General features: G+C 38.3%; 1 long non-coding RNA gene across 4 annotated transcripts in view; it reads right to left on the bottom strand.

Annotated features, from left to right (window-relative positions):
- Window positions 1-8,771: 8,771 nt before the first annotated feature.
- Window positions 8,772-10,397, bottom strand: part of LOC110340317 — a 124,087-nt gene continuing 122,461 nt past the window's right edge. For all 4 annotated transcript variants that reach the window (XR_005871212.1, XR_005871211.1, XR_005871209.1 and 1 more), the window contains one exon: window positions 8,772-9,969. This is a non-coding gene — a long non-coding RNA (uncharacterized LOC110340317). The remainder of the gene's footprint in view (window positions 9,970-10,397) is intronic.

Below are 10,397 nucleotides of genomic sequence, written 5' to 3'. Positions count from 1 at the left end.
ATCATGGTTGCCATGTAGCTGACAGTCCAGGCTGTTCTGATATGTTTAAGGCCAGATCTGAAATATTTACCTAAAGCTGTGGACCTATCAGCATCAGTTTTTTAAGTTGACCAATCCTAAATTAGGGGAAGAAGTACAATCCCAGGCCACCAAACTCACTTGAAACTCCCAGATTTTTCAGGGCAAACATAAACTTGTCCCATTCCCATTTGTGCCCTGAAAGGACTTTCTCTCTTGGTGTGCTGCTTTGTGCCCTCTCTCTCTCTCTCTCTCTCTCTCTCTCTCTCTCTCTCTCTCTCTCTCTCTCTCTCTCTCTCTCTCTCTCTGTCTGTCTCTCTCTCCCTTTCCATCTCTGTAGCTCATATTCATGTGCTTCTTTAATGATGCTTGTAACCTTTCACTACCTGATATGTATGAGATGTTTTTTCCTGACTCTTAGTTCTTTAATTAGCAGAGGAAATTAACATGAACAAGACCCCTAGACACTAACACTTTATTGTTAGGAAGTTAAATAGATCATATAGTGCTCTGTTGGATTATTTATAAATCCTGGCTAAACTATTGTTATTAGAAAACTTCCTACTGATTCCAAATCATTCATTAACTGCCAAACCATTATATATAAGATTAAGACAAGAACAGACAAACACTTATAATTGACCCCCCTCACACACACACATGCACAATTAGTTAAAACATTTAGAAACCATGTTAAATGGACTGGAGAGTTGGCTCATCAGTTAAGAGTGGCTTTTCTACTTAGCAGTGCTGGAGTTTGAATCCCAGTAACCTTATAACAAACCAATGTCGTTGAAAGCACCAGTGACCCAACTCCCAAGGGTGATGGAATCATGAGGATCTTTAGAGATTTCTAGTTTCCAATCTGGCTGAGACAATGTAGCCACAAGTTGGGGAAGACTCTCCTTTAAACGAAAGAAAGCAAAGGTTGGAGAAGGACACATGATGTTCTCTTCTGGACTCCATGTTTCACACAAAGGCATGCTCACTCACACACACAAATACCCATTGCTCTCATAAACACGAATAAATAAATGAATAAATAATGGTATATTGAAGCAACACCCTCCTTAAGTACACTCAAATCATGCCCTTTTGTGCTGGTTCTTTTTGTTGTTCATATGAAAAGGAAACGCATTGAAAATACTGACTGAAAATGTATAGGAAGGCTTCTGGGGTACTTGTATCTGCATTTAGACCCAGTGGCCAGAGGGCGTCATCCTTTGTCTGACAGCCATCTCTTCTGCTGTTGTCTACTAAGCACAGGTGAAGAACTCAACTTTAATTTCCTTTACTGTTACATAATCTGCCCCATCAGTGAGAAACCCCCCCAGTCTGGTACAGTCAGGATCTATATCTATGCTAAAAAGAACACTGTCAGGAGGTAGCAATGTAGAACAGTTTTTGTCATTAGGAAAAGATGATAGAGAGAGGGAATGTATATTTTAGATGTAAACATGGGCATTCAGGGAGTGGAAGAATGTGTGAGAGAGAGGAAGACAAAGGAAGCTTCTTGAATAGCTTCTTGGCTAGGAGTGAGACCTTGTGCCCACTTCTCCATGCTGGGACTTTGCTTGGCTTGAGCTTGTGTGGGTCTTATGTGTGTATACTCACAGTCTCTGTGAGTTTCGTGTGTGCATTGGTTCCTTCGTGTCTATATGTTCTATTTCTTTAAAATTACCCACCACCTCTGGCTCACACAGTCTTCATTCTCTCCCATGTAGATCCCTGAGCTTTGAGGGTTGGGGTTGGTGAAGATGTCCCTTTTGTGGCTGAGCCTGCTAAAGTCTCTTAGGCTCTATACACTGTCCAGCTGTGGCTCTCAGTGCCAATTAACATTCACTTCAAGGAGAAGCTTTGCTGATGAGGGTCGAGAGATAATACTGATCTCTATGAATGATGAAATGTCATCAGGAGTCATTTTAGTTAATGATAGCTGCATATATGGCTTCACGACCTGTGAATTTCCATTGCTAAAAGGATAGGTTGTACATTCATGTTCAAAGATTAGGCAAAACTTTTCAAACTAAGAACTTGCTTATTTATCTTACCTTAAATATTTCTTAAATGGAATTCATACACGTTCTGGCCTTAAACAAGTATCCTGGTTTGCTCTGAAATAATCTTCCCAAGATAGTTGGTGGAAAAAATAATTATCGTTTCATAGGGAATCGTGCCTGTTTTTGTCGGTTGTGTTGAAATTTTTGACTCATCTAACAAGGAGCACAAAAGAGATACCAGGGTTAAGGTCTTCTCCCCTATACATGGGTTGCCAATCTTCCCTGCCTTTCTGGTTTGCCAGAATTCTATAAAACATTTGTTCTAATGATGTCATTCTGAGTACTACTGAGAAAACTCAGTCCTCATGACAGCTTTATTTTAATCTTCAGACATTTCCTTAATGTTGTTCAACTCCTAATTCTGTTACCGTTCTTCCTGAACTTGTCAGCTACAAGAAAACAAGTATGACTGCTTACTAGTAGCAAATATACTTCTTTCTTTCTGAAATGTATCATAAAATGCATGTTGGAAATAGAAATATTTATCTCATAATTGAGGGAGGATAGACTCTAATGAGATGGCTCAATGGGTAAGCATGCTTGCCACCCATCCTAATCACTGGAGTTTGACTCCCAGAACCCACATGATGGAGAAATGACTCACCTGCTTTGACTTCCAGATATACACTATGGCACATGACTGCACACATATACACATACACACATATGCACACTCATATATAATAAATAAACAGCATACAAAAACTTGCTTAGAAAGCCAAGGATATACAAGGCAACTTATATTCTTGATATAATCAATGGAACTGATTTACATGAAGTTAAAACTGCTCAACTGGTTGAATTCATAGCTTCAACTAGAATATGCCATTCAACAAAACCCCAAACAGCTAAAATGTGTATGGGGGTTGCTATGTATTTAGAGTAGCTATTTTTTTCAGTACCCAACAAAATATCAAACTAGAGCATCCTAAAGAAAGAAGGATTTGGCTGAGGCTTTCTGCAGTCTATCAGGGCAGGAAGGGTACTTACTTCAGCTGTCCCAACTCTGTCTGTGTTGTTGGCTCGTGACTTACAGTATAGCATCTTTACAAGGGTATCAGGAACCAAAAACAAACCTTAGCTGCAACCCTCAAGGTCTGTCCCTGCTAGCCTATTCCAATATCTGGGCTACTTGTCCCAAAGTTGTTATAGCTTCCCAAAGTATCACCAGTGTTTCAGGGGGCAGTCCTTTAATTGCATGAGGCTATGAGGGACATTTTCCTTTCATAGAAAAGACTATGCAAAGATGATTTTCAATCTCCATAGGTCTACCTCTTGAAAATAGATTTCAGAATTTTAAAATGTTAAGAATATACCCAAACTCTTAGGATTATGGCAGGCAAGTAAGTAAGGATGGAGATAAATTCTTCTTTTTAAAAAGTTGAAGCCATTTATTTTTTGTTCATTTTAAAAAAATTTTTACATTCCAATCCCGGTTCTCTCTCCCTCCTTTCCTCCCAAGCCCTCCACTCCACCCCTCCTCCCATCTGCTCCATGGAGAGGTTAAGGCCTCCCCTAGGAAGTCTACAAAGTCTGTCCCATCATCTTGTTGAGGCAGGACCAATGTACCTCTTCACTCACACACCCCTATGTCTAGGCTGGGCAAGGTAGGAGATAAATTCTTATCCTAAGTCACTTCCAAAGTGCCTTTTCTTTCGTTTCCACTTAAAGTCTCCATTAGAGAGAATGGTTTTAGGGCATTCCTTGTGCTTTATCTGTGGCCCAGCAGCATGGTACTCTTTGGGGTCTACCATCTGTGATGTAAGCATGAATATCACAGGCAACAAAACTGCTGCCCACAATCTGTACTTCCTCCCCTGTGACTGGAAATTGAGTATAGGTAGCCCATCACATTTAAATCAAACCAGTGTCTGAATGAACTTTCTGAACAAAATTCCATGTTTCATTTCCTTTGTATGGGAGAGCATCACTTTGGAACTGCTGTATACTTTTATACCTGGTGATGATAAGTTTTTGGCACTATTAAAAAACCTTGCTTATTTTGGCTTTGTACTCACCAAAGTACATTATGTTTTGTTATTAAATAATTAGCAACTATTAAAATTTTAGACTATTCCAAAGTAAATCTTGAAGCAAAGTGTAATGATTTGGGTGATGGAGCAGAAAACAGCTATGGTTCTGGGCCTGAGAGAATCCTCTATCCTCAATTACACCTTCCCAGAGCCTCCCTCTAGTTCTTCCTTCTGGATTGAACTTCATATGAAGAGCTTTAGTAGGGCTATAATTTCAAGACATTCACTTTGAAAATGACAGCAACAAACCATGGGACAAAACCCTGGAAGATATAACATTTGCTGGAATTTATAACAAACAACTATAATAAACATATTTTACTCCATCACTTCAGTCCTTTCAATAAAAAGCATTTCCTATTTATTTAGATCATTCTTATCTGTTGATTAACTATGACCTTGCAGCAAAAAAACAAAATGGAAAATATAGATTTATCTGCTTCATAGTATATTGCTTTTTTATGGAGATATTGTGAGCCCGGAGATCTTAGGTGCATTATACTTCTCAAGCTATTTGATTTTTTAAATCCGGTATGCCTTAGTAGACATGGGGAAGCTATTTTATAATCATTTTATTTCCCATCTTCTGAAATCTTAGGAACTTGATTTAGAATGTTTTTCATGGGCAATTATTGCCTTTTCCTTTCTCCTCCAGTGTTCAGTGAAGCTTAAAATGTACAGCCCTCGAGTTTTAGAGACCTCATAATTCAGAACTGTGGGTTTAGAATTTTTCTTAAAAGTAGAACCAATTAACAGAATGCCAATGATTTTTTTTGTGGGGGGATAACTGTTTTCAGCAGATGTCTGAGAATAATAGTGGACTGAAATCGCACAGTAGTTAATTACCTGCAAATATAAAATTAGGTAGAAAACAATTTTCTCTAAATTTATCTGTGTGAATAAGTACTTATCATGTGCATACCACATAGCAAAAATGTGCTAGATAAAAATAGCGGTATGTTTTTCTTAAAGATAAACTAACCACATAGGAAGCATTAATAATGTAACTGGAAGAAGTTCAAAGTTCATGTTCTGCCAAAAGTCATTAGATCTAAATAAGTCAATGCATGCTATATAGCAAATTAAGCAAATGGCAAGGAGTAATTTTCCCTGAAATAAGGGGCTATTAGCAACTAGCATATGCTAGCAGCAAAAGACTCCAGAAATATTATTTAAAGTAATATGCAGGTTGCCCAGTGATTACATTTTCTTTTATTTCCCATTCCTACTCAAGAGGATTATTTTTAATTAAAATAATACACAGTGTCCAATTTAGCTTGACACACCATAGAGAGAAGTAAAAGTTCGGTTGGTTGTTTATATTTGTTTATTTGGACTGGGATTTTGCCCTTTCTTTCTCACTGTTTCATGATCACGACGACAGGAAATTTACTATGCTAACAACATGAAGAGGAGAAATGGAAAGTCAGGTTGGCTTTGTGTTCTTTATTTGTGTTTTTATACCTCTGAGGAATTTTATTGTATTCACATCAATTGATGCAAGAGACATAAACCCTGCTTCTCACGCCTAAGACTAGCTTTGGGATTTTATTTGTCTGGAAAACAAAGGCAGCGCTCCCCTCGTTTCATCAACGCTAGTGCTCTGCTGCTGCAAACTCGTTCACTCATTCACCCATCAAGCCTTTTGCTAAGCAGTGGTTCCCGGGCTGCCAGTTTTTCAGTCACTAAGGAAAACCCAGTTGATCAAGTGGACAAAAGCCCTCAGCTTCCTGTCACTTACCTTCTACTCTGGGGATGGCAGATTGTTGATTACCAAGAATGTCAGGCAGTGAAAGTGCTGAAATGAAAACAGAGGGGCAATGGGGAGGGAGGCATACTGCTAACCAGTTGTATGTTCAAAGCCAGTCTCTTCTGGGCATCCTGGTACTGTGGAAGAGATTCCTTTCTGTCAGAGGTGGAAGGGTATGAATGTAAACCCCAATAATATGCAGTATGCTATCAAATACAAGTTTTCTGCAGAACTAGAATTTCCTATTAATTTTCCATATTTGGGATTGCCCTGACTCTCCAGGGGCTCTAGAAGACCAGGGGAATCTTAACTTGGAGGGCTCTGGTCTTTGTTTCAATTTTTTTGTTTTGTTTTTGTTTTTGTTTTGTTTTGGTTTTGGTTTTATGAGACAGGGTTTCTCTGTATTGTTTTGGAGGCTGTTAGTCCATCCCGGCCTTGAACTTACAGAGATCCTCCTGCCTCTGCCTCCCGAGTGCTGGGATTAAAGGCGTGCGCCACCACCGCCGGGCCTTTGTTTCAATTTAGTCTTATGAGTGTCCTGTCTCTCACTTCATATGTGCTTGAAGACACTGCAGAATGACCTCTTTTTGAGTCCTGTCTTCTACAGGTCTGTCCATCTATCTCATTGTGAGGGACTTATTAGGGATGTTATAACAGACAATAATACTCTTTTCACCCTTGGAAGAATCTTCAAACCCTATGTCTTAGTGGCTGTTTTCTGGAGTCTTTGATTGTCTGTCTTTTCTCCTGTATCTTCTCTGTTGTTCTTATCCCATATACAATAGAGCAGTAGTAGCAACAATGAGAACAACAACAAAAACTTTCTCAAGACTAACTTCACTATACCATGATGTGAAGGAGCCATTTCAACTTGTCAGCTATACTCTTTCTTCTCTCACACTTCCACACTCATGTACATGGGCATTTCCCATTAAATTGATCCTGTATGGAGTGGCCTGTGTTGAGAATCACAGAAGCCTAACAATGGGGGCAATGTCAATATCATATATCTCCATCAAGTTACTCAAAAGCTCTGAGATATACACTAGATATAGAAGTGTTAGTCCATTTTATCAGTGTAGACAAATGACTGAATATAAGGAAGAAACAGAATCTCTACTCCCAAATTCTAGATGCATTCCCTAAGCTCTCAGTCACAGAAATAGAAATACTTCGTTAAGCTAAATGTGCTCTCAGGCCCAAATTTCTTGAAGAGTTTGTTTACATATACTTGCAATTATATGGGAGCCTTGTGTTTTAGTTCAATTGTTTGTTTCTGTGCCCGAATACTAACAAAAGTATTAAGAGAGGAAGGATTATAGATAGTTTCAAAGGACACATCATAGAAGGAGCAGGTTCTTGTGGGAAATAGAACATGGACAAGAAGCAGTTAGGGATAATAGATGCCTAATGAGACACCCCAGTATCATAGTTCCTTCTGCTGTGCCCTATGGACTGTGTAGCTCCTGAAAGAGTGTCACAAGATGGGAAGTAATTGTTAAAACATCTGAGCTTGTGGGAGGCATTTCAACTTTAGGCTGTAATATCTTGTAACTATAAGAGTAAACTATATACTTCCAGGACACAGTGGCATAGAATAGGCATTCTCATTTCAAAGGAGAGGAATGGTGCCATAGATAGAGTAGGACCAATGCTCAGCAGAGCAGCACTGATGCCTGTAGATGCTGGTCTGGCATCTGGGTCATATGGTCAGGTGATGCGAGCTCCAAAGATTTGGGTAGCCCATCCTATGCCCCTGACTTTTCATATTTCTGCTCCTGGCCTGTGGAATGTCTTTCTTCCTGATATGTGGTGTCTAATTTCCTTAGGTTTCTAAATGCATCTTAGGATTTACCCAGCTTGCTTTGTTCATCATCTTTTCAAGGTCTTCCTACAGAGAACACAACACTGAGGTATATATGTCTTCTCTTGAAACCCAGGTGGAAGTTCCATGACTCTGTCAATCTTTTAGCCTACAAATCTGTAAACCGAGCAGCTGAAACAGTAGTCTGTTTTCCTTTGTACATGGCTGCAATGATCACTGAGTGTCTGAATGGCCAAAAACATTTCTTTATATGATTCTCTGGAATCAGAAGCTCTCTCCTCAAAGCAATGTCTTTCCAATGAGCTAAAACCTTGATACATTTAAGGCAGGACTGGATCATGAGCACTCCAATATATAAAATCCATTCCAACCACCACCTTAACCAACAGCAATGGCAACTGAGATTATTAAATGAGATTTTGATTTAATAATACATAAGTATATATAAATAAACTTGCACGGTGTATTTAGTGTTACTTGTGTGTGTATGACTTCAGGGTTGACCAGTTGGTATTGGATAGGCAATACAGGGCTTATCTCTGGAGAAGACTATTCTACTCTGAGCATTCCTTAGTTGCCATGGTTCTTTCATTGGGGTGGGTCCCTGTGAGACTGTCTCCTTTACATGTTAGCATGTCTATTGTCCTTGAACTTGTTCAGGTATTGTTTAGGCAGCCATATTGTTGAGATATCATAGATGATGTTTCTCTGTCATTTCTAAGATAAATAACCTCACAGTAGATTTCCTGGGCTCTTAATCTATTTCTGGCCGTTCTTTTACAATGTTCCCTGAGCATTAAGTAGCAATAATATTTTTAAAAATTCTTTATTCTCAAAAATTGTGTAACTATACTGCAATTTCAAACATAAAAATAATTATTTAATATTCATGTATGCATATAATGTCTGGATTAAATCCATCCTATTCCCTCCCCTCTATTCCCTTTCCTATCCTCCCATTTCTTTCTCTTCACAACTTCAGTTTCATACATGTGTACAGTGAAACACTGTGGTGTCATCTTGCCTCCTTAGGTACCAGGCATGCACATGACTAATAAACAAAAAATAAAACAAATCTAAAAACATTAGAAACAAAGAAGATTTGTATTGAACCATAAAAGAATGTGTTAACAGATGAACTCAGATAAAAGGCAATCATTAAACATGAATGGAAAGCAACACTAATAACAAATATTTAGACAATACAAAAATGCTGGACTGTACAAAATAGCAATGGCTAATGTGTGAGAGGACACAAGACAATAAACAAAGTCTATATAATAGCACCCTGCTTGCTAACTATGAACACCAGATGAAGCATGGCAAACAACAGAAAATGTAGAGGTGGGGGGAAAGTTGAAGGAGGATACAAAAAATTCAAAAGAAAAGAAAGAATGAAATAGCAACCACAGTATGAGCTACATTATATATAAGACAGAAACTATTTAGTGACTAAGTATAGAAGTTTTAGTGGCTTACATGATGGTGGGCAGGCAGGAGAGAGAGATAAAGCCTGTACCTATTGTTTATGGAGGCCAAAGGGTGATGTTGGAAGTGTCTTTGTCTTTCTCTGTTATTCCCCATCATATTTTTGAGACAAGGTCCCTCACTAATAGGATAGAGTCTATGGCCAGCAAACCCAGGCGATATTGTATTCTCTGCCTCCTCAGCTCTGCCACATCCATGTCTATATGAAGTTGGTAAGAATCCAAATTAACATTCTTACATGTGTCCAACAATCACTTCATCAATGGAGTTATGCCTCTGGCCCAATTAATACAATGTTTGTGTCATTTGTCAGAGTTCACACATCTGGAAAAAGAAGGCTTAAATGTCAAATGATGCAAAAAATGACAGAAAACAAAATATTGTGGAGTTACATTTGTTTTTTTACAAAATACCCTTTAGATACATACTACTGAAAGCAAGAAAAACAAGTCAAAAGGTTCAAGTTTCACTTGACCATATGTGTTAATTCCCGTTACTACATTTTATTTACTTAAAATATATGTGAATTATAATGTTATGATGGATAGTTTTAAGCTCAGCAGAATCATATGAACCATTAGTTCTATGCTCATCTTCAGTTTTCTGTTGACTGCTGGATCAATCTCATTTTGGGGAATTGCATTTGCATCCTTTGTTCATCACGCAGTTTGTTTTTAATGCTCTCCAAAATATTCATTTCACTGTTCTCCCTCATGTGTCAGAAAAGTAGTTTGTTTAGAATTAACTGTTCAGAGCAATTAATGTAAGCCAATCGTGGCATACCTGTTCTTCTCCCTGTAGAAAGGGGTTTAATTAGCAGAGATTTAAAGCAATGAATATCCTTCATTCCCTTGTGTCTAAGGATATTTCATTCCTAGTTGTCCCAGAGAGCACAGTAAATGCCCATTATACATGGAATTTCAGTTATCCATACTTAACTGTGATATGAAAATGTACTTTGAGTGGCATGATAAAAATCTCAGAACTTCTCACTCTACCCAACCTTACTTGAGATTCCTTTTGCCTAGTGTATTCAAGCCATTATTTGCTACCCACTTAATGGTGGCTATCAACATAGGTGGTGTGATGATACATGTGTTTAAGTAACTTATACTTAAAATTTCCCAAAAGTAGAAGAGCAATCAATCAGACAACTGGGATATGCCAATGAGAAGACACAAAGTGCTTCCTTTGAGTTAAAAAAATGAAGTTCTCAATAAGGA

The sequence above is a fragment of the Mesocricetus auratus genome, unplaced genomic scaffold (assembly GCF_017639785.1).
Source record: "Mesocricetus auratus isolate SY011 unplaced genomic scaffold, BCM_Maur_2.0 Super-Scaffold_100026, whole genome shotgun sequence".
NCBI classification, from domain to species: Eukaryota; Metazoa; Chordata; class Mammalia; order Rodentia; family Cricetidae; genus Mesocricetus; species Mesocricetus auratus.
This window is presented reverse-complemented; position numbering and strand designations above follow the sequence as displayed.